The sequence below is a fragment of the Ranitomeya imitator genome, chromosome 8, assembly GCF_032444005.1.
Source record: "Ranitomeya imitator isolate aRanImi1 chromosome 8, aRanImi1.pri, whole genome shotgun sequence".
Lineage (NCBI taxonomy): Eukaryota > Metazoa > Chordata > Amphibia > Anura > Dendrobatidae > Ranitomeya > Ranitomeya imitator.
Window position 1 is genome coordinate 88,676,599 of NC_091289.1, and position 25,692 is coordinate 88,702,290.

Below are 25,692 nucleotides of genomic sequence, written 5' to 3' on the forward strand. Positions count from 1 at the left end.
TTTCAAATCAAAGCCGGCGCCTGCGCTGTTTTGTTCTGCCTGGGGCAGGCGCAGTGAGCGCTGCCCGTCTGACCTCAGATGCAGTCTCGCAGACTGCGCCTGTGCAGCCACCCAGCTTGTGAATCCCAGCCCCCGCAGTGTGTTATGCATTATGCATATTGTTATTGCTGTCATGGTGGCTTGTAGGTTGCAGTTCTGACCCTATCCTTTACTCTTCAGCTGGGATGTAGTAGTAGTAGTATATAACAATCATTTACCTCCTGACCAGTGCAATAGACAAAGTTGTTGTGTAGCTCTAATTTATAAGTTACTAGGACTTGATCAAGGAGATCTCTCCCCTCATATCCTCTGGATCTTCCCAGTAACTCACTTTAGTGTTGATGATCTCACCAACAATTAACCCCTTAATGACAGCCAATACGTCTTTTAACTCAGAGGTCCCCAACTCCAGTCCTCAAGGCCCACCAACAGGTCATGTTTTCAGGATTTCCTTAGTCTTCCCCAGGTAATAATTGCATCACCTGTGCAATGCAAAGGAAATCCTGAAAACATGACCTGTTGGTGGGCCTTGAGGACTGGAGTTGGGGACCTCTGTTTTAACTGACTTGAGATATAAGAGAATAGCGTCCCCATACAGGTGACAATCCAGCAGCTGTCGACTGGACACTATAGCTGATAACTTGCTGTATCACCCACGATCAATGTTGGCACTGTCCATATCTGTTTAACCCTTTAGATGCTGCTGTCAATAGTGACTACATCATTATAAATGGTTAACAGAGTGTGGGGACTCCCTCTTTATCCCAATTGGTGCCCTCAGATCATGATTGTGTGGTCCTGATGTTTGCGATGGTAATTCACGACCAAATAGCGGCCTTAGTCTGACGGCTGTGCTGTAGTAATCTGTTCAGAAGTTACCGACATTTAGGTGGTAAAAATACACATTTTCGTTTCTGTCAAACCACTTTGCATTAATTCCTGTAAAGCACCTGAAGGGTTAATAAACTACCTGAAAGCAGTTTTCAATATGTCAGGGGGTGCTGTTTTTAAAATGGTATCACGTTTGGGGGTTTCCCAATATATGAGACCCCTAAAGTCACTTCAAACATGGATAGTTCCGCAGAGGGGGCCATTGCCCCGGGCCCAGTCACCTGAAGGGGCCCACCAGGAGATCCACTGCCAAGTCTGAGGTTTCAGGGAGAGAGCAGCACAATGCCAGCTGCAGAGCCCCCCTCCGTGCAGAGTGCGATGTGGTCTCACCCGAGGAGTCTCTTCCTGGTGGCAGCAGCAGATGCAGTTACTTTCTGGCTGTGCACGCTTGGTTTGGCTGAGGCACGCTGGGTCCTAGTGCCCTCCGTGCATCTATCTGGACACTTCCTGGTTCTCCTCACCGTCTGCCTGAAAACTTCATCAGTAAGTGGGGATGGAGTTTATTAGAGTAATTCGGTTTAGGCTTATCATGGTCACTGTGGGGGTGAATGTGAGAGGATTGTGGTATTGTAGGGGCTGAAGTGGGAGAGGAGGACAGGGCACTGTGGGGTAAATGAGAGAGGATGGTGGTATTGTGGGAGGGAGACAGGGCACTGTGGGGGTGAATGGGAGAGTTTGAGGGTATTGTGAGGGCTGACGTGGGTGAGGGGGCACTGGGGCGCTGATTATTATACTGTTTAATGTTATGAGATATTCACTCTATCATATGTGAGGGTATCTGTCCTCGAGGTGTATTGGCAGCGCTTTGGACGCAGCAGATACCCCGCTCCGCCTAAAGCGCTGCCCCCTGTTATACGCACGGTGATTCTGCATATATTCATTGAACACAGGTGGAATCACCGCATCCTATTCATAGACTGTTTTATCTATCTTGTGGAGACGGAGCATCTCCACAAGATCAATAGACATGCTGCTGTCTAGAAAAACGCGCCACATGTCCGGTTACGCAGGTCTGCCACCTGCGTCTATGTACACATAGTGGAGACGGGATTTCATAAAATCCCCTCCACTATACTGTAACATCTGGAAGCTGCGGTTTCGACGCTGCGGATGTACACGGCATCCAATCCCCAGCAAAGCCCCAAGCAATACGCCCCTTTGAAACATACCCTAATATTTGCTGTCTTGGGGGCTGGAGATGGGGAGGTCGGGGGGTTTTTATTATTGCGAGCTGGGTCTTTTATAAGTATTAGTAAAACAAGCATAGCAAAGAAGGTTAATATTACTATTACAAGGATAAGTATTAGCATAAGGGCGCAGACAGACACTGTATAACTCATGCGACGATCGCATTGCAATCCTCGGACTGGCCCTGACACCTCTTCTGACATAAGCTTGACAGCGTGATAGATTACTATGCAGCTGTCAGCCTCAGGTCAGGAGAGCCGACGGTCAGTCCGAGGATTGCGATGCGATCCTCACATGAGAAATATGTCCGTCTGTCTGCCCCCTAACAAGTATAACAATACAGTAACCACGGGCTGCATTCTATGTTATAAGAATAAATTGCTTATAATTAAATTATTAAAGGGAACCTGTCACACACCCCTAGGCATATTAAGTTAATACAGCCAGCCCCCTTCAGCAGCACTAAGGCTGCATTCTGTGAAGGTGGCTCTTATGTTTTTGTTCCCTAATAACGCTGAAATATTCACTTTTATAAATTGCGTGCCATACCTGTATTGAGTCTGGGGAGTACGTCTTTTGTCCCCGGACACAACCACCGTCTACCAGCCGTCCATCATCCCACCGGGCGCCGATGCCTGGGCTGGGCTCTCATTTTTCGGGCATGCGCCGTGTGCGCTGCCCTGGAACTTCCGTCAGCTGATGTACTGATATTGCGCCTGCGTGTAGCGGAGGACTGAGATCCTGCTCAGCAGTGTGTTATGATTTATTCACACTGCAGGGCTTGGAATCTGGCGCTGTGTGCAGGTGCGATCTACTTACATCACTTGATATAAGTTCCAGGGCAGCGCGCATTGCGCATGCCCGAGAAATAATTGCAGAGCGCCGGTGACGGCACAAGACAGAAAGGAGGTGGCGCTCGGTGGGATGATGAATGGCTGCGAGGCGGCTGAGTCAGGGGGAGAAAACAGGTATGGCGCACAATTTGTAAAAGTGAATATTTCAGCGTTATTATAAGGGATAAAAAACATAAGAGCCACCTTCACAGAATGCAGCCTTAGTGCTGAAGAAGGTGGCTCTTTTTCCTTAATAGGCCCTGGGGGGTGACAGGTTCCCCTTAAGTTATTAAAGGCTTGGGATAATTGTCTGCAGTCACTCTACAGACTGCCAAATCATGATGGGGTGCACCTGCCGTCATGAGACCCCAAGACCACTGGTGTGGTCAGGCGGTCATGCGACCACGTTTGCTATTTGCACGTGTTGACTAGACAAGTTTGACTTCTCTCAATAGAAGAAAATCATCACATGCTCTCATCAGCGATGCTGGGGCCATTATTACTGTACATAGGGGGACTCCTAAATATTAAGTAGGCACTTACGAAGCATTGAAGCCTAACTACTGGGTGGCAGATAGTGCTGTACCGGCTGTCAGTCTGTCTCGGGGCATCAGTTACAGTCGCCGCTCTCTATACACAGAGCGGTGACAGAAAAATGTTGAAGTAATAGTATACACAGATGGGAAAAGTGAATGGCTCCACCGGAAAGAACGTCCTCTGGAAGTCACCATCTACAACTGTACTGTGATCTCTCTATGTCATGCAGGACTGGTCTCTACCACTATATGGTATTACCGTATGGCGGTAATATCAGTACTGGTTATTGTATAGAGATTTATTTTGTCTGTGGTCACAGACAGAAAAGGGCCTATGTGCAAGAACAATATATGGGCCCTTTGCAGACCAAGAACTTCTAAAAATACAAAATTGCACCTTATTTAGAGGTAGAAAAGGCCCCCCTTAACTCTTGGGCCCATGTGCTGCCGCATAGTTTGCACTAATGATATGTCCGCCTGTTAGGGGCCCACTCACATGTTTCGCCCCCCCTGAGCTGAACCTCTAGCTACGCCTTTGATAGTTCCCTAAAAAAATAAATGTTGTAAATTTCCTTGAAAAAATGAAAAATTGCTGCTACATTTTTAAACCTCCTAAAATGCTAACAAAATAAAAGAACATTTTGCAAATGGCGCTGATGTAAAGCAAACATGAGGGAAATGTTATTTATTAATGGTTTGCTGTGGTATGACCATCTGGATTAAAGGGATAATTATTATTATTTATTGTTATAGCGCCATTTATTCCATGGCGCTTTACATCATCATTAATCATTCAAATTTTGAAAATTGCTAATTTTTTAACATTTTTCTCAAATTTTTGATATTTTTTATAAATAAACACAAAACATATTGACCTAAATTTACCATTATCATAAAGTATAATGTGTCACAAAAAACAATCTCAAAATCACTGGAATTTGTTGAAGCATTGCAGAGTTATTGCCACATAAAGTGACACTGGTCAGATTTAAAAAATGTGGCTTCGTCACTAAGGAGTTAAGCTGCATTTACAATGCAAAATAATTGTAAATGAGGGTTGTTAAAACCCTCATTTTCCTATCTCCACGACAGCACCCCTCGAGAGAGGGGATCCTCCCACCTTCAGGACAGGAACCTACAGGTTAAAAAGGGGGCAGTCCCCCTCACCTCCTCAGTTGGATTTCTGTCCTGAAGTGGGAACCTGCGGGAAGCAAGCTTACCTAGGTCCACAAGCCTCTGCGCTGTATCTGAGAGAATGGCAGAGCCTGGGACGCCAGATGCAGCGTCGGGGGTGCTCTGCACGCAGACACCTCCTCGTCTGCCAGATGGATATCGTGATCCCAGGGCCCGGGGGAGGTCGCCCTGGGTCGCGCTGGCGCAGCGCAGGTGGAGGGAAGCTCCCTGCGATCATCCAGAAAGCTGCCCGGCGGCAAATTCCGACGGCAGTAAAGCGCCTGTGACCCGGAAGTGAAGGTGAGAACATCCAGGGAAGACTGGGGAGGAGAGGAGGCATGGCCAGGCCTTCTTAGGCGGACGCCGGGTCTGCAGCAGTGTGCAGCAAGAATGTCCTCTCTGGGGGATATGGAGGCACAACCTGTGGAGGTGTCCGAGCAGCGCAGAAAGAGCAGCGGACGAGGGTGAGCGAAACCATTAGCAAGAATGGTGAATGGGGCCAGCAGCCATCTGGGACCCCTACGTTGTCCACTGGATCCCCTCCTCCAGAACCGATACTCCACTGAGATACAGCTTCGGGTGGTGAGTGTGGTATGATCACTTGGTTAGCTGACTTCCCCCTTCTATGTTCTATTCCCAGGTTAAGAGATCAGCAAAAACGAAGCACAAGCAATGTGCTTTGTGCACAGTACCCCTGCCTGACAGCTATGCTAGAAGGCTTGGTCGGTCCTGCATATGCCAGACCCAGGAGCAGGAGGCTCCTGCATCGGATCTAAGGACTGTCATTAGGGAAGAAATGAGGAGCTCCCTTAAGGGAAGGGCCCATAATTGAGCTAGCATTAGAGTAACATAGTAACATAGTGAGGCCGAAAAAAGACATTTGTCCATCCAGTTCAGCCTATATTCCATCATAATAAATCCCCAGATCTACGTCCTTCTACAGAACCTAATAATTGTATGATACAATATTGTTCTGCTCCAGGAAGATATCCAGGCCTCTCTTGAACCCCTCGACTGAGTTCGCCATCACCACCTCCTCAGGCAAGCAATTCCAGATTCTCACTGCCCTAACAGTAAAGAATCCTCTTCTATGTTGGTGGAAAAACCTTCTCTCCTCCAGACGCAAAGAATGCCCCCTTGTGCCCGTCACCTTCCTTGGTATAAACAGATCCTCAGCGAGATATTTGTATTGTCCCCTTATATACTTATACGTGATTATTAGATCGCCCCTCAGTCGTCTTTTTTCTAGACTAAATAATCCTAATTTCGCTAATCTATCTGGGTATTGTAGTTCTCCCATCCCCTTTATTAATTTTGTTGCCCTCCTTTGTACTCTCTCTAGTTCCATTATATCCTTCCTGAGCACCGGTGCCCAAAACTGGACACAGTACTCCATGTGCGGTCTAACTAGGGATTTGTACAGAGGCAGTATAATGCTCTCATCATGTGTATCCAGACCTCTCTTAATGCACCCCATGATCCTGTTTGCCTTGGCAGCTGCTGCCTAGCACTGGCTGCTCCAGGTAAGTTTATCATTAACTAGGATCCCCAAGTCCTTCTCCCTGTCAGATTTACCCAGTGGTTTCCCGTTCAGTGTGTAATGGTGATATTGATTCCTTCTTCCCATGTGTATAACCTTACATTTATCATTGTTAAACCTCATCTGCCACCTTTCAGCCCAAGTTTCCAACTTATCCAGATCCATCTGTAGCAGAATACTATCTTCTCTTGTATTAACTGCTTTACATAGTTTTGTATCATCTGCAAATATCGATATTTTACTGTGTAAACCTTCTACCAGATCATTAATGAATATGTTGAAGAGAACAGGTCCCAATACCGACCCCTGCGGTACCCCACTGGTCACAGCGACCCAGTTAGAGACTATACCATTTATAACCACCCTCTGCTTTCTATCACTAAGCCAGTTACTAACCCATTTACACACATTTTCCCCCAGACCAAGCATTCTCATTTTGTGTACCAACTTCTTGTGCGGCACGGTATCAAACGCTTTGGAAAAATCGAGATATACCACGTCCAATGACTCACCGTGGTCCAGCCTATAGCTTACCTCTTCATAAAAACTGATTAGATTGGTTTGACAGGAGCGATTTCTCATAAACCCATGCTGATATGGAGTTAAACAGTTATTCTCATTGAGATAATCCAGAATAACATCCTTCAGAAACCCTTCAAATATTTTACCAACTATAGAGGTTAGACTTACTGGCCTATAATTTCCAGGTTCACTTTTAGAGCCCTTTTTGAATATTGGCACCACATTTGCTATGCGCCAGTCCTGCGGAACAGACCCTGTCGCTATAGAGTCCCTAAAAATAAGAAATAATGGTTTATCTATTACATTACTTCGTTCTCTTAGTACTCGTGGGTGTATGCCATCCGGACCCGGAGATTTATCTATTTTTAGTCTTATTCAGCCGGTTTTGCACCTCTTCTTGGGTTAGATTGATGACCCTTAATATAGGGTTTTCATTGTTTCTTGGGATTTCACCTAGCATTTCATTTTCCACCGTGAATACCGTGGAGAAGGTGTTTAATATGTTAGCTTTTTCCTCGTCATCTACAACCATTCTTTCCTCACTATTTTTTAAGGGGCCTACATTTTCAGTTTTTATTCTTTTACTATTGATATAGTTGAAGAACAGTTTGGGATTAGTTTTACTCTCCTTAGCAATGTGCTTCTCTGTTTCCTTTTTGGCAGCTTTAATTAGTTTTTTAGATAAAGTATTTTTCTCCCTATAGTTTTTTAGAGCTTCAATGGTGCCATCCTGCTTTTAGTGCAAATGCTTTCTTTTTACTGTTAATTGCCTGTCTTACTTCTTTGTTAAGCCACATTGGGTTTTTCCTATTTCTAGTCCTTTTATTCCCACAAGGTATAAACCGCTTACAGTGCCTATTTAGGATGTTCTTAAACATTTTCCATTTATTATCTGTATTCTTATTTCTGAGGATATTGTCCCAGTCTACCAGATTAAGGGCATCTCTAAGCTGGTCAAACTTTGCCTTCCTAAAGTTGTGTTTTTGTGACTCCCTGACAAGTCCCCGTAGTGAAAGACAGGTGAAACTGTACAATATTGTGGTCGCTATTTCCTAGATGCCCGACCACCTGCAGATTTGTTATTCTGTCAGGTCTATTAGATAGTATTAGGTCTAAAAGTGCTGCTCCTCTGGTTGGATTCTGCACCAATTGTGAAAGATAATTTTTCTTGGTTATTAGCAGAAACTTGTTGCCTTTATGGATTTCACAGGTTTCTGTTTCCCAGTTAATATCCGGGTAGTTAAAGTCCCCCATAACCAGGACCTCATTATGGGTTGCAGCTTCATCTATCTGCTTTAGAAGTAGACTTTCCATGGTTTCTGTTATATTTGGGGGTTTGTAACCGACCCCAATGAGAATTTTGTTACCATTTTTCCCTCCATGAATTTCGACCCATATGGACTCGACATCCTCATTCCCTTCACTAATATCCTCCCTTAAAGTGGACTTTAGACAAGACTTTACATAGAGGCAAACCCCTGAGTGAGCTCAGAATCTAGTCCATTGATGGGGGGGGGGGGGGGGGCAGCAATTTGAATCCTCAGTCCCCTAAATCTTCGGACGGGGAGGGGATTCCTTGCTTCCCCGTTGAAAATATGGACTCATAGCTGAGGTCGGTGCGAGCCACTATGGGGGTCAAGGATAGTAGAGAGCCCAAATCGTCTGAGGATCTTATGTTTGCAGGCTTGTGTCGGAGGACTCGCAAGTCCTTCCTTGTAATTGACACAGTTAAAAGCCTCATTAAAAGGGAATGGGACAAGCAGGAAAAAGGATTCCTTCCATCCACTCAACCGCAAAACGGAGATACCCATTAGAGGATGATGTACTGGTGGAATGGGTTAAGATTCCTAAAGTGGATGCGGCTGTGGCCTCCTAATCAAAGAGATCTGCACTACCCCTGGAATACGGGGGTCTTCTGAAGAATCCGTCTGACAGAAAAGCAGACAAGCTCCGGAAGCGGGTGTGGGAGTCGTCAGCTAGGGCTTTTAAGCCAGCAATTGTAAGTACCTGCACCACCAGATTCATGATGGTCTGGCTGGGCCAGCTGGAGGATCAGTTACGTTCTAAGGTCCCTAGAGACAAGTTGCTAGAGTCCCTCTCACAAATCCGTGCAGGGGCGGCTTACCTTGCGGATGCTTCAGTGGATTCTTTACGGTTGGATGCTAGATCTGCTGGCACGTCGAACGCTGCCCGCCGAGTCATCTGGCTAAAGAGCTGGAAAGGGGACACACATGCTACAGCAAAATTATGGGCCATACCATGCCTGCAAACTCCTTTAAGAAGAGGTCGTACTAACGAAGCAAATAAGCAGACTGAGAACCGGCGAAACCAAAGCAGAGAGGTGCTTACTTCGGTGGGGCCTCATCGTCCAAGCGTAGGCGCACCTATCAATAGCTTTAATATCCCGGTAGGTGGTAGATTAAAATATTTTTACAATCAGTGGGTCCATATAACATCCAGCGCCTGGATCCTTGGTATTATATCATCCGGCCTAAAATTGGAGTTTCGGAGTATTCCTCCGGACTCCTTCCTGTTAACAACTTTCAAAAATTCCCCTGACCCTCCAACGGGCCCTGGAAATGTAAGTTTTACAGTTAAGGGATAAGAGAGTCCTGGTGGAGGTCTCTAGGGGCCAGGAAGGGAAAGGGTTTTTCTCGGTCTCCCATGACCGTACCACGGAGAGAGGGAATCTGCCCTTCAGGGACAGGAAACCTACAGATAAAAGGGCGGTACCTCTCCCTCGCATCAGTTGGTTTCCTGTCCCTGACGGGGAACCTTTTTCGGCGTGGTACCTGCAAAGGAGATGCCGTATCCAAAGGACCGGGGCCGGCCAGCCGGGTTCTGGCAGCGAGGAGGCTCCTGTCGCTGCTGGTCCGGTGCCCGAAGCCGCCATCGCTGGAACCGAGGGGTTCTTCAGGGTGTGCGGGGGGGGGGGGAGAATCGCCGCCACTCTGATGGAGGAAGGGGAGCTGAGACACCCGGAGCTCCTGTGCCGACAAGCGCACGCTGGGGGTCCACAAAGATGGCCGCCGCTCCGGAAATGCGGTAAGACTTCCAGGTCATCACTGCGCGCCTGCGTGGTAGCGTTTTTTCTCCCCAGGATGTGATGTAGAGGCCGGAAAAGACGTCGGACGCTGGGAGGTGGCGGCAAATTCAGATAGGGAGATAGTGCACACATGCTTGTTGCACAAACTCCCTGGAAATATGGAGGATAGCGACACGCAGCAAGAGCTGGAGCAGCAGCCTAGGCAGCAACACCAGCATCACAAGAAGCAAGCAGAACCTAAGGGGACCAGGAAAAGCAGATCCTGCAGTCGTTCAACGCAGCGCAGCAGATCTGCTGCAGTGACCGAATCTCTTTCTCATGGTTCTCCTCTACCAGATCCTGGCCCCCCTCCAGAACCGGTACCTACGTCCACGTCTGAATGGTGAGTGACCTCAGAGAAAGTTCATTTTTTGTAATGGGGTTCCTTCTTCTCCCTTAATGGGGAAAGAAGAGGTTGGAGAAAACGAAAAATAGATCCTGTCCCACCTGTAAGAAAGCTTTGCCGGTAGCCTGGAACAAAAAGATTTGTAACTCATGTATACAACGGTTATTATGTGAAGAAACCCCTGATTTCGCATCTTCACTGAAAACAATAATTAGATCTGAAGTTGTGTGCCCTCACATCTTTCAAAAAGGGAAAGATAAGAAAAAAAAGGTGGTATATTCCCACTCTGACCAGTCTACATCTCAGGACGCTGATTCCAATAAATCCGATTCTTCCTCATCTTCCTCAGATGAGGATTCAAGCCGTCACTGCTTCCCACTAGATGAGGTAGACGCTCTAGTAAAAGCTTTTAGAGCTACTATGGGGGTAGAAGATCCCCGTCTCGATAGAACTGCTCAACACATAATGTTTGGTGGCCTGGGGCAGAAAAAGCGGAGATCATTTCCCCTAAATACTAACGTTCAAACATTGATTAAAAAAGAATGGGAGAAGCCTGATAGGAGAAATTCCTCTGTACCCTCTCTTAAAAGAAAGTATCCTTTCGAAGACGAGGCATCTACTTCTTGGGACGAAGCGCCTAAATTAGACGTCGCTGTAGCCAAGGCCTCAAAAAAAAATCGCTCTCCCATTCGAGGATATGGGCACCCTTAAAGACCCTTTAGATAAAAAAAGCGGATACCTTTCTTAAGGGTGCCTGGGAATTGGCTGGGGGTAGCCTGAGACCTGCGGTAGCAGCGACATGCACCTCTAGATCTTTAATGGTGTGGGTTGACCAGTTGGAAAAACAAATTAAAGACGGTTCACCCAGGAATAAAATGCTAGATTCAATCCCTGTAATTGAAGCTGCAGCAGTGTTCCTAGCAGATTCCTCGGCGGACTCCGTGCGCTTAACATCCAAAGCTGCAGCTATCTCCAACGCAGCCAGAAGAACATTATGGCTTAAAAGTTGGCCGGGGGATCTCTAAGCGAAACTCAAACTATGTTCTATTCCATGTGAAGGAAATTTCTTGTTTGGGGAGACCTTGGATGACATCCTCCAGAAAGCAGGGGATAAAAAGAAAGGTTTTCCAAACCTAGGACCAACTCCATTAAGGCTAGTTTCACACTAGCGTTTACCTGATCTGCGGCGGGCTGCGGACTTCCTCCGTGAAGCCCTGCCCTCCGCCGCTAGCTCCGCCTACTTCTGCATGCAGCCCGCATGCGGCCTGCGTACCTATCTTTAACATTAGGTACGCAGGCCGTGCGGCTGTATGCGGATGCTGCCGCATGCGTTATTTTGACGATGCGGAAAAAAAATGCTACAGGCTGCGTCTACGCTGGTCGCCGCATCGTCAAAACGACGCATGCGGCAGCATCCGCATGCAGCCGCACGACCTGCGTACCTAATGTTAAAGATAGGTACGCAGGCCGCATGGGGGCCGCATGCAGAAGTAGGCGGAGCTAGCGACGGAGGTGCGGCCAAGGGTGGGGCTTCACGGAGGAAGTCCGCAGCCCGCCGCAGATCAGGGAAACGCTAATGTGAAACCGGCCTTAGATAGTCCTTTCGGAACTGGAGATTTTTTCGCCGAAGGCCCCCCCAGAGAACAAAATAGATGGGACGAGGGAGGAAGAAGAAAGGACGGGGGTTTCCTTTTTGGCAACACCTCCTGTGACAAAAAATCCTCTAAATTACATTTTTCCTGGGGTGGGGAGAAAACTCACTTCGTCCCTTCCCGCCTGGAAGAAAATATCCAACAACTCTTGGATTTAAAATCTGATACACTTCGGACTGAAAATAGACGTTTTCTCTTTGCCCCCTCAAAATTATGTAATAGCGAAAACAAGATCCTCAGTAGCAGAGCAAACCGCACTAGAAAAGGAAATTATAACCCTATTACAGAAGTCTGTAATTCAGGAGATCTCTCCCCCAAGAGTTAGGAAGGGGTTTTTACTCCCCATTATTTCTAGTGCCAAAACCGGATGGCTCTTATCGAATGATAATAAATCTAAAAAACTGAACAAATATGTAAAAAAACAAAAGTTCAAAATGGAAACAATAAAATCCACCATAAAAATCCTCTTCCCGAACTGCTACATGGTTGTGCTAGACTTAAGCGATGCATATTACCATGTGCCCATTCACAAACAATCCCGAAAATTTCTCAGGATGGCGGTCTCCATAGACGGACAAGTAAGAAATTTCCAATACAGAGCCCTCCCATTTGGAATATCAATAGCTCCACGGGTATTCCCAAAAATAGTGGCGGAAATGATGGCTCACATAAGGGAACAAAATATATTAATAGTCCCTTACTTAGACGATTTCCTTATGGCAAGCGATTTGGCTCAAAATTGCAGGGAACAGAGTGACCGAGTGATAACTATTCTGACAAACTTAGGCTGGCTCATAAATACAAAAAAATCAAGGTTAGAACCCTGCCAAATTCAAGAGTTTCTGGGACTAACCTTAGACTCCCATGTTCAAGAATGCCGACTCCCAGTTTCCAAAAAAGACAACATAATGCGTATGGTAGTGCGAACACTACACAATCCTTCCATGACACTAAGGAGGGTGATGTCGCTACTGGGCTCTCTCTCTCTTCATGCCTGCCAGCAGTGCCTTTCACACAATTCCACACGAGAGAGCTTCAATGGCATACACTGGAAATGCAGTCAATACTAAAAAGACAATTTAGAAGGTCGCATCACTCTAAGGCTATGTGCACAGGTTCAGGATTTCTTGCATAAATTTCCTGTGCAAAACCGGACATTTTCTGCTAGAAATCCGCATGCGTTTTACCGCGATTTTACTGCGTTTTTGGTGCGTTTTTTTCGCTGATTTTTCCGGAGGTTCCCAATGCAATAATATAGTGGTAAATCCGCAAAAAAATCTGCAAAATTAATGAACATGCTGCGTTTTTTACCACGATGCGTTTTTTTTTGCAGGAAAAAAAAGCACATCATGTCACAAAAATTGTGGAATGCATTCTAAATGATGGGATGCATAATGTATGCGCTTTTTTCGCGTTTTTTAGAGAAAAAACGCAAAAAAAGGCGAAAGATCTGCAACATGTGCACACAGGCTGGTTTCACATTTGCGTTTTAATCTGCAGCGTTTTAAACGCATCCGCAAGTGGTGGAAAAAACGCATGTAAACGCGTAGAAACGCAGCGTTTTTTAGACGCATGTGTAAACGCATGCGTCTAAAAAAACGCTGCATTTGTACGCGTTTACATGCGTTTTTTCCTGCGTTTGCGTTTTTGCTGCGCAAGAAGAGAAATTTCACAAGAGAAAAATCAAGATAACCAGACACCACCAATGGGACTAGAGAGGGCGTATATGATGGGATCTCTATATATAGACCCTAGGGCTACTGAAATTTTAACAGTTTGCTACTGTATCCTGTGTCATGATGGATCTTCGCATGGAGAGCTTTTATTTCAACCTGGATTTCAGCTTCAAGCTGTTTCTTGCCTGTGCTTTTGCTTGGGAGCAAGACCGAAATCGCGAAAGATGGAGAAGGAGACAACGTAGGCGTTTTTGGAGGCACCCCATTATTGAACTACGTGAGAGCCGTGGAGCCTATCACACGCTCTATGCCGAGCTGAATGCCAACCCGGAAAAATTCCAGGAGTACACGCGAATGTCGCAAGAATCGTTCCAGGATTTGCTTTCTCGTGTCCAAGGAGCCATACGGCGACAGGACACCCAGCTCCGTAGAGCGATTCCACCCGAGGAACGTCTGCTGGTTACATTAAGGTACGTTCAAAATCTAAACCAATGACAGTCCAAATTTTGGTTTTTCTGACATGTATTTTTTGTGAATTTTCCTTTTCTTTCTTGTAACCACACCATAAAAAGAATAGATTGCAATGTTTTTTTTGTGTGTTTTTCTTCCAGATTTCTTGCCACAGGAGAGAGTTTATCATCCCTCCACTTCCAATTCCGGCTTGGAATATCCACCCTGTCCGGAATAGTTGTGGACACCTGTCGGGCTTTGTGGAATGTACTCCGGGATGAGTTTATACCCCTACCCACCTTGGACATGTGGCGTGAAATTGCAGAAAAATTCTGTAATCTGTGTGATTTCCCCAACTGTTTAGGAGCGGTGGATGGAAAGCACATCCGCATTATCAAACCTGCCAGAACCGAATTGGAGTTTTTTAACGATAAGAAATATTTTTCTGTAGTGCTCATGGCAATAGCTGATGCGGACTGTCGCTTCATCGCCATGGAAATTGGAGCTTTTGGCCGTGGCAACGATTCCCAGACTTTCAACAGCTCGGATATGGGCCAGCATGTGTGGCAAAAATGTCAATTTTCCCCCGCCACAGCCTCTCCCCAACACTCAAGGTCCACCACTGCCATTTGTTCTGGTTGGGGATGAGGCCTTCCTGATGTGTGAAAACCTACTGAAGCCCTATTCCAGTCGGGACTTGAACCACACTAGAAGGATCTTTAACTACAGACTGACCAGGGCCCGAAGAACAGTAGAGTGTACCTTTGGCATTCTTGCATCAGCCATAAATCTAAAAGTGGAAACAGTCGACAAGGTGGTCAAAGCCTGTGTGGTTCTCCACAATTACATAATGACTAAGGAGCGACCCAACATTGAACTGGATGAACCAGTTGCACACCCACTGCCCGATTTCCATCATCACCCGCTGCGGTTAACTGCAGCCGTTGGTCACATGCGGGACCAATTTGCTGCCTTTTTTGATTCAGATATTGGCCGGGTGTCATGGCAGGACAATGTTGTGTAAATGTCCTGTTGGAAGTATATCTGTACCAGTAATTTTCTACAATGATAATATTTTTCATTAATAAACTTTAGTGTTGGTTGTGTTGACCATGTCTCCTATCTTTTTCTTCTCCAAACCAAGGTTGTCCTAAAACTGGCAGTATTTGATCTGTATTTAAAATCATTTTTTGTAATCCAAAACCAGGAGTGGGTGATAAAGGCAGAGGTGCTAGTTATGTTAATATCATAATTTACCTCTAATTGTTCCACTCCTTGTTTTGGTTTACAAATACTGATATAAAACACTGGCCACATACTGCTAGTAATGGCAGCCATGTTGCTTTATTGGTAAGCTTGTTGACGTCATTGCATCAGGATTGTCTTCTCATGTATCCATTGGACACAAAATGGAGAGACAATCACTGTCATGCTATCTATACTCATCAAGTCAGGTGTCAGAAATAATGAATTCATGATAAACATATACAGGCTCATGAATTCACTATTTCTGACACCTGGGCGGGTGAGCATAGATATGTAGCGTGTGACAACAATTGTCCCCTCAATTTGTGTGTAATAGATTATGTATAAAGAAGAGAAAATGGTGGTTATACAAGGCAGTTATCTACTCAACAGGTCAGGTGTCTTAACTAATGAGTTTTTTGACACCTGACCTGTTCAGTAGAGGACTGCACTGTATTTCCACCATTTTCTCTTCATACTGCCACACTAAGCATAGACAAAAAGAGATTATGGAGATACATGTTATATTTTTTGGCCCACCTCATATCTGTATACTAAAGACACACATATAGCAGCAGTCTTGTATTTTTAACTACTGGAGATATGATGTGGCCCAAAAAATGTGTGTGGTGACGTTTCTTGGCGCACGGTGTGTGTTGCCGGCGGCGATTAGACACAATAAACCAAACATAATTGTGGCAAATCAAACTTGTTTTATTTTAACAAATTCCAAAAATTATTTTTTACTGCACCGGCTTGGGATAGAGTGATGTAAACGGGGGGTGTGAAGAACTGAGGCCTGGCTAACCGTGGACGACGCAGAGGTAGCAGGAGAAGGGGCAATGAAACTAGAAGAGTCTGGAAATTCGGGGATGGGGCTTGACACATGAGAGGCTTGAGACGCACTGGAAGGGTGGGACAAAACTGACATTAGACACATCGGTAGGTGAAGGGGGAGGAATGCTAAGAGTTCTGGTTTTTTTTTTTCTGAGTTTTTTTTTGGGTTTGCCTGGTAGGGGGACGTCTTGGTGGGCTCATATGCCGCGGCGTGGTGGCGGGTGACCTGTCAGGGTCCGGCTGCACTGTCTCACAGTCCATAGCGCTTGTTGAGGGAACGGCCATGCCAGGGTCCTGCTGCGTCGTGGTGGTGGCGGTACATAAAGCCATGCCACGGTCCTGCTGCTTCATGGTGGTGGTGGTCCGGAAAACCATGCCAGGGTCCTGCTGCATCGTGGTGGGGGCGGTCCGGAAAGCCCTGCCAGGGTCCTGCTGCATCGTGGTGGGCCTGGTCCGTAAAGGCATGCCAGGGTCCTGCTGCATCGTGGTGGGGGCGGTCCTGAAAGCCATGCCAGGGTCCTGCTGCATCGTGGTGGGGGCGGTCCGAAAAGCCACGCCAGGGTCCTGCTGCATCATGGTGTCAGTGGAGGAGGTCCAAGCCGGAGCAGCAGTTGTCACGGTGGTGGCGGTGGGATGTGCAACTGCACTCGTCATGGTGCTGGCGCTGTAGTGGAGTCCGCCTGTGGAAGGAACTGATGTGGCCGTGCAGTGGTATGCAGCAGAGGTCGGCATTGAGGTTAAGCGTGACAGTGACGGCACAGTTGGATATGCCGCCACTGTCTGCTGGAAATACCGACTCTGCTGCATAGCCTGCACGTAAGCAGCATTGCAGGCCTGCATGACACTGAGCTGGAGATCAGGGGTAAGGTGTTCCGACATGCCCTGCTCATTTTGGTTAAAAAAATGATGAGCTGGCCTCTGGAGGTCGGCTTTCACTTGATCAAGGCTTTTCGTGACCTGGATATGGGCATTCAAGAGGTTATGTGAAACATCCATTCGGTGACCTAAAGCCTTGATTGCTTCGTGTTAAACCGAGCTCAAGTGCAAAAACTCGGGCATGAGTGACCTGTCTGAAGCCCTCTGCCGCTGCCGGGATGAGGCCAGAAAAAATGGGACAGTGGAAGAGGACTGCGCAAGGGGAAGACCTGATGGACCAGCTCCCTGGTCTCCAGTTAGTGTGGAAGGCCCACCTGCTGCTGCGCTGCTGGATGGCTGGGACGGGTCCGTGGCTGTCGGATGAAGGACGGCTCCAGAACCTGGGCCAACAGTCGTGCTGTATGTGCTGTGAAAAAAGGAAAAAGACAATTAATACCAAAAATTAACCAGACGCAAAATCCTGCGGGATTTAAAAATACAGATTATGGCAATACAGTACAACCGAAAGCATATGATAAATACTTATGTTCTCTGGGCAAGGACCGGTCTTAAAAATGACAGAACGCGATACTTGTACGTTCGGAACCTTGCTCCTGAACCACTGGCAACACGACTCTTAGCGCAGGTCCTAGATGAAGCGGTCCTTCATCGAACGCCAACGTGTTTTTACTTTGTCCACTGTTAAAAAAAAAAAAACACACATTATGGTCAGGAAATGGACTTTTTGCCGTTCACAGACAACTGTGTGTGATGAGAGAAACTCCGGAGAGTTTCTTTCATCACACACAGCAGTTGAGTGAGCACGGCCAAGGTCTCTGCTGCTTCACACTGCAGTGCAATACTTACCAAATGCACTACGGACCCGTGGCGGGGCGTTGTCCCAGCCATCCCACATCGCTTGGGCCACCTCATTCCATAAACGCCGGAGCGTGGTGTTGATCAAATGCAGTGGATCCCGGCTGTCCCACAACGGGACTCGCTCCTGGACAAGGATGATTAGGAGGTCATTGTCGATCAGGTCATCGTCCCGTTGTGAAAACTAAAAATTAAATAAAGTCATTTGTTTGCTCAATTACATAAGGAAAAGAAAGACAACAGATGCTGAGAAATGGCATGAATAGGAAAGTCAACATACAAAAGGATTCCAGAAGAAAAAATTAAAGAAATACGAGTGGAAAGAAAGGAAGATTCAAGAATATTACACTGAGGACAGTCAGCCTTGTATACGTACCCGCTGCCGTCTTCCTACCGGAGCTTGACTCCGCGGCTCCTGCCCAGTCTGTGCCTCAGTAGAAGTGCTCTAAAAAAAAAAAAAAAAGTAAAAATCAAATTGTCACATGTGTCGATGTGACAGTGAATAATTACCAAGCTGACGAGGCAAATAGGCACCTCACTGACATGCTCCACTTCCGACTGACGTGGCTGAAATTCCTCATCGGATGAAGACTCCAAAGAAGACATTCTGATGCATGTAGAAAGAAAGAAATGGAAGAAATTAGGACATGTAGAGCCAAAAATTAGAAAATAAAGGCATTGGCTAGGATATACTCACATTATTCAGAGACTTGTCCTCCAAGATGCTGCCTGGCCAAGTCTCGTCTTCTTCAGAGTCTGGTGAGAAGTGACCTGCAACTGTCCACACACTCCCTTTTATCACCTTGATGGTAGGGGGTGGCTTATCAGTGTCTACACATGGTTATCTCAATTGAAACACATGCGTTCAAAAACGCAACCAAACGCATGTGCGTAAAAACGCATGCGTTTACATAGACAGCAATGTATTTTTTTTAACGCAAACCTTGCGCAAACGAACGCATGCGTTTCCATGCACAAAATAGACGCCTCTGGAAATTACTACATATTGCATTTCCGCGGCAGGACGCAAGCATCGAAAAGACGCATGCGTCGCCAAACGTGTAAAAAAAAAAAACGCATGGAAGACATGACGCATGCGTTTATATGTGGTACAAATGCAGCGTCACTAAACGCAAATGTGAAACCAGCCACAGCCTAAGTTCCTCAGTTACTCATTCCCTTTTCTGGTGGGGAAAAAATCAAAACCTTTCAAAGGGAATTCCTTGGATAGCAAAGATATCTCGAGTAATAATAACCGATGTCCCAGGAGGCGGGGAGCTCACATGGGAAACAGAGTGGCTCAGGGAAACTGGACAGATCAGGAACTATCAGCATCCTCAAACCAAAAAGAACTTTGGGCGGTGCATCGAGCTCTTCTATTTTTTCTGACTTACATCCAAGGACATCATGTCCGAATTTTTTCGGACAACAAAGTGACCGTGGCATATATAAATCACCAGGGAGGAACAAGGTCTCGATCACTGATGAGTTCCTCCACCAAAATTATCAGTCTTGCAGAGGAAAATCTACTATCCCTTTCTGCACTACATATTCAGGGGTCAAGCAACGAAAAAGCAGATTACTTGAGTCGTACTCAGTTACAACAGGGCGAGTGGACCCTAAACCAATCTATTTTCAACCAGATTACAGAAATGTGGGGGACCCCAACAATAGACTTGTTAGCCAATTTCGAAAACAAAGACGTAAAAATGTTTTGCTCACTGAACCCGATGGGGAATCCCCAGGCTCTGGATGCTTTCCTGATCCCGTGGACCCACAACTGACATATGCTTTTCCTCCAATTATTCTGATTCCGGCAGTCATTCGGAAAATCACAGAGGAGAAAACAAAAATCCTTATAGCTCCATTCTGGCCAAAAATGACATGGTTTTCCTGGCTAAGGATACTATCGGTCTCTGACCCATGGATCCTACCGAATATACCAGACCTACTACATCAAGGACCGATTTTTCCACCCGCAGGCGACGAACTTACATTTAACAGCCCGGATTTTGAACGAAGACTATTAAAAGAAAGGGGGTTTTCGGACAACTTAGTAGCTACATTATTAAAAAGTAGGAAACCAGTTGCTACTAAAGCCTACGGGAAAACTTGGAGAAAATTCTTATCTGTCTCCAAGGTGAAAGTCCAGGATGGGGCTTCAATTAATAAAATACTTGAATTCCTACAAAAGGGTCTGGAGAAAGGTTGGCGGTCAGTACTCTAAAAGTACAGGTGGCAGCTCTAGGAGCACTCTATAATCAAAATATTGCGGCCAATCCATGGGTAATAAGATTTATTAAAGCTGTAACAAGATCAAAACCTCTAGTTACTCAAAAAATACCCTCGTGGGACCTAAACCTAGTCCTCTCTTCACTAACGGGTCTTCCATTTGAACCCATAGACACAATTCCCATATAAGCACTATCACTTAAGACCATTCTTCTGGTAGCTATAACATCTGCACGCAGAATAAGTGACATTCAAGCCCTGTCTGCTAATCCACCATTTACAAAAATATTAGATGCGAGAGTAACTCTTAAACCTGACCCGGCCTATTTGCCAAAAGTGGCATCCAAATTTCATATAAAGTGTCCCTGCCGTCTGTTACGGCGAAGCGGGGTCAGTGGGTGCTCTTGTCCGCTGGCCCGGCTGTCGCCCGCTCTATCTCCCAGTGGGCAATACACTACACAGACAACACAGGGTTAAGGTAAATCAGGGTGGCAATACTTTATTGAACCACAGCACACAATAGCAAACAGAGCATTCCCAACATGCCTGGAATTGTATGGGTACATGGGCGCATATAAAATATCACTGCGTCTCCACGTATTTCTAGTATGACACGATGTCAGAGCTCCCAGGGTCGCTACTCCATCTGTGGATGAACGCACAGAGAAAGGGCAACGACAAGCATAGGGAGATGACCAAGAACTGTCCATAGAGTCCATACAAGGTCCAAAGCCAGTTGACACGAGAGTCACCACCTGTCTTATCGGACCATCTCCATGGAACCAGGCGACCAGTGGGTCCCAACCCTGGCTTTCTCCAAACATATCCATGGTGCAGAGATGGTCACTGGATCAGATCTGTGTCCTTCCAACCGGAGCCAAAAACCCCTAGGTTGTATCACATATAATCCTAGACCAGTGTCCCTCGTGATGCTGTCATGATGAATTGGCTGCAGTCCTTTCTTCTGTCTGTAGTGTGATTTGCAGAATGTCTTGCTGGTAGCTCTGTGTACTTCAGTCTAGCAGGATGTCAACTCTGAGTCTTTTTATACCCAAGGCATGTAAGCTATTTTTAGAATTACCCAGTGTCCTTTAGTTCAACATCAAGATATGGCAAACAATGGTGATGGGATTAAGTAGCACTATTAGCATATAAGCACACATCAATAAACAAAGCTTAACCCACTCAATGTACAGTCACTATTACAGACTTAAGGTACCTTCACACATAACGATATTGTTAACGATATCGTTGCTATTTGTGACGTAGCAACGATATCGTTAATGAAATCGTTATGTGTGACAGCGACCAACGATCAGGCCCCTGCTGGGAGATAGTTGGTCGCTGAATAAAGTCCAGAACTTTATTTAGTCGCTGGACTCCTGCAGACATCGCTGGATCGGCGTGTGTGACACCGATCCAGCGATGTCTTCACTGGTAACCAGGGTAAACATCGGGTAACTAAGCGCAGGGCCGCGCTTAGTAACCCGATGTTTACCCTGGTTACCATGCTAAAAGTAAAAAAAAAACAAACACTAGATACTTACCTACCGCTGTCTGTCCTCCAGCGCTGTGCTCTGCACTCCTCCTGTACTGGCTGTGAGCCGGAAAGCAGAGCGGTGACGTCACCGCTCTGCTTTCCGGCTCACAGCCAGTACAGGAGGAGAGCAGAGCGCAGCGCTGGAGGACAGACAGCGGTAGGTAAGTATCTAGTGTTTGTTTTTTTTTTTACTTTTAGCATGGTAACCAGGGTAAACATCGGGTTACTAAGCGCGGCCCTGCGCTTAGTTACCCGATGTTTACCCTGGTTACCGGCATCGTTGGTCGCTGGAGAGTGGTCTGTGTGACAGCTCTCCAGCGACCAAACAGCGACGCTGCAGCGATCCGGATCGTTGTCGGTATCGCTGCAGCGTCGCTTAATGTGCAGGGGCCTTTAGGGTACCGTCACACTAAGCGACGCTGCAGCAATACCGACAACGATGTCGATCGCTGCAGCGTCGCTGGAGAGCTGTCAGACAGCTCTCCAGCGACCAACGATGCCGGTAACCAGGGTAAACATCGGGTTACTAAGCGCAGGGCCGCGCTTAGTAACCCGATGTTTACCCTGGTTACCAGCGTAAACGTTAAAAAAACAAACACTACATACTTACATTCAGCTGCCTGTCCTCCGGCGCTGTGCTTTGCTGCACTGTCAGCGCCGGTCCTCCGGAAAGCAAAGCGGTGACGTCACCGCTGTGCTTTCCAGCTGGCTGGCGCTGACACTGGATGCAGTAGGAGTGCCGAGAAGCAGAGCGCCGGGAACAGACAGCAGAAGGTAAGTATGTAGTGTTTGTTTTTTTAACGTTTACGCTGGTAACCAGGGTAAACATCCGGTTACTAAGCGCGGCCCTGCGCTTAGTAACCTGATGTTTACCCTGGTTACCAGTGAAGACATCGCTGTATCGGTGTCACACACGCCGATTCAGCGATGTCTGCAGGGAGTCCAGCGACAAAATAAAGTTCTGGACTTTCCTCAGCGACCAACGATCTCCCAGCAGGGGCCTGATCGTTGGTCGCTGTCACACATAACGATTTCCTTAACGATATAGTTGCTATGTCACAAAAAGCAACGATATCGTTAACGATATCGTTATGTGTGACGATACCTTTACACAGTATGTTAGATAGTATATCAGTGGGCAGTCTGTCTTTTTGACCCACCAGACATAAACACTTAAATTCACAAGCCAATATACAGATAAAAAAACTGTTCTTTTGTTTATGCAAAAACATAGCTGTCTGGGTAATTAAAATAAAATCTGGTTTCTTCACACCGTCCTTTTGCCCAAACCCAAAAAATGAGAAAGAGCGAAAATTCCATAATTTAGATGTCTGAAGATGTCTAGTCCAATATTTAGATTCCACCCGAGAGTATAGGAAGGAAGGCTCTTTGTTTGTCTGTTTTCAGGGTCCCAGAAAAGGATTCCGGGCATCCAAGGGTACCTTGGCAAGGTGGATAAAGGAGGCAATAGCCTTGACGTATTCATCCTCGGGGAATATGGTACCGGATAGTATAAAAGCGCATTCCACTAGAGCGGTAGCTACCTCATGGGCTAAGAGGTCAACGGTATCAATTGAAGAAATCTGCAAAGCGGCCACCTGGTCATCACCATCAACTTTTTTCAAACAATATAGATTAAATCTAGCCTCTGTGTCTGGCTTAACCTTTGGACGAAGGGTTCTCGAGGCCGTGGTCCCTCCCTAAGCTTAGTCTCTGCAATTCTCTTCCTGGTGCTGTCATGGTTACTCCCGATCCACATCTTATAAATCCTCTACATCCATGGATGATAGGCATACAGCAATAGAGGGTGCCCAGGATAGGGAGAAGGAGGACCCCCAAACCAGTACAAGAATGACTACAAGACAAAATGTTAAAAGGGGCCCGATGGGCAAACAGTTGGACGGTCGGAGTCATCAGGGGGGGCTTCAGGTAATTAACCTGTCTGACCATGTCCTCTCTGAGAGTCAACTGAGTGTATTGAGTAAAGGCTTGTTGTTTTCACCTACTAACGGGTTTAATTTTTTTACAGCCCTAAAAGATTTACACTTATTCTCACGTAAGCTGATTCTTAAAAAATTACATTCCAGAGGTGGACAGGGATCGGATGTTCTGGACTGCACTGAGGGGGAGGCCCTCCGGATTTTGGAGGAGTTGCTGGAGGAGCAGTCTGCTCCTGTAAAAGGTGAGTTCCCACCGGCGATACTCCCGAAATCCACGAAGTTTCCCCCTTTGTCTCTGTGCCCTGCGGTGGAAGTGTTTACTAAATTAGTGACCGAGGATTTCAAAGAACTCTCCACGCGGAGGCGTTTCGATAATTTAACATGGAAGGAGAGGGAGGCCATTAAACAACTTCAGTCCCTCAATGATGTGGTATTTAAGGCCGCAGACAAAGGGGAAAACATCGTGGTTTGGCCGGTGGAGAAGTATGAAAAGGAAGCCTTTAAACAATTGCGTAATGATAATGTTTATACCAGGCTCACCCATAATCCGGTTGCCTCCTTCTCGGTGCAGTTGCAGGCTATTCTTTACAGGGCCTTTGAGGAGGGAACAATTGATAAGAAGGTTTTAGATGGTCTGACGGTCAAATTCCCTAAAGTACCTACGTTTTACCTTCTTCCGAAAGTCCACAAAGACCGAGTCAACCCTCCAGGACGTCCCATTGTGTCAGGGATGCAAGGTTTATGCGACCCGATATGTAAGTTCGTAGATTTTTATCTTAAAAATTTGGTGGAAACATTGCCATCGTTTGTGAAGGACACAACGGACGTCCTGGCGAGGTTTGACGGAGTCTCTGTGGACCATGACGTTCTGTTGGTCACAGCGGACGTGGAGGTTTGGAGATTTGACAGACTTGAAAAATAATAGGATATATAAGTGGAGGAGAGATGTCCCCATAATGAACCCCCAAACACGTGGGAGATCAGTATCGTTCTCCTCTATATCATCTAATGAGGAGAGGAATCAAGTGGTCGAGACAGGGAGACCCCCATTGGAAAGGAGGGATCCTCCAAGGGAAAATTGGTTGAGAAGTGGAAAAGCATATAACAAAAGGAAAGCTTTTAATTCCCCACAGAGGGAGAAAAAGGCAAAAACCAATAATCTTGAGGTAATAAACCTGTCGACTCAGCCCTTGACAACAGATCAAATTTCTGTGTTACAACTAGGACTCTAGTAACATAGTAACATAGTAACATAGTTAGTAAGGCCGAAAAAAGACATTTGTCCATCCAGTTCAGCCTATATTCCATCATAATAAATACCCAGATCTACGTCCTTCTACAGAACCTAATAATTGTATGATACAATATTGTTCTGCTCCAGGAAGACATCCAGGCCTCTCTTGAACCCCTCGACTGAGTTCGCCATCACCACCTCCTCAGGCAAGCAATTCCAGATTCTCACTGCCCTAACAGTAAAGAATCCTCTTCTATGTTGGTGGAAAAACCTTCTCTCCTCCAGACGCAAAGAATGCCCCCTTGTGCCCGTCACCTTCCTTGGTATAAACAGATCCTCAGCGAGATATTTGTATTGTCCCCTTATATACTTATACATGGTTATTAGACTCTCTTTTGTACCCACTAATTCTTTTGATTTTTTTTACAGTCCTAAAAGATTTAAATTTATTTTCAAGGAAGCTGGTACTCAAACGTCTGTTCGCTAAACATAGGTCCCCCCCAGAGTCGACATTGATCACGGAACAGGAGACACTTCACATCCTGGAGGAATTGGAAGCTGAGGCACTCCCGGATCATTCAGGTATTTCTCCTCCGCCTATTGCCCCCAGATCTGCCACATTTCCTCCCTTGTCATTGGTACCACAGGTGGATATTTTCACAAGGTTGGTGACAGAGGACCTGAAAAAACGAAGTGGAACAAAGAAAGAAAATAATCTTACTTATAACCAGAAACAGGCCCTTGTACAATTGAAAGCTAGGAGCGATGTGGTTATTAAACCGGCAGACAAGGGGGGAAATGTGGTAGTCTGGCCGGTTGAGAAATACGAAAGGGAGGTTTTTAAGCAGCTGAGGGACAAAGAAACCTACGTATTACTTAAGGAAAACCCGCTAATAAATTTCCAGGCACAAGTGAATAACATTCTTGAAATGGCATTCAAGAGAGGGGTCATCACTAAAAAACTACGGGATGGCCTGACTGTAGATTTTCCACGAGTACCCA

At 46.2% G+C, this 25,692-nt stretch overlaps 1 protein-coding gene across 3 annotated transcripts in view; it reads left to right on the forward strand.

Moving 5' to 3' along the window:
- Positions 1 to 25,692, forward strand: part of GORAB (golgin, RAB6 interacting) — a 217,832-nt gene that overhangs the window by 111,248 nt on the left and 80,892 nt on the right. The window lies entirely within an intron of this gene.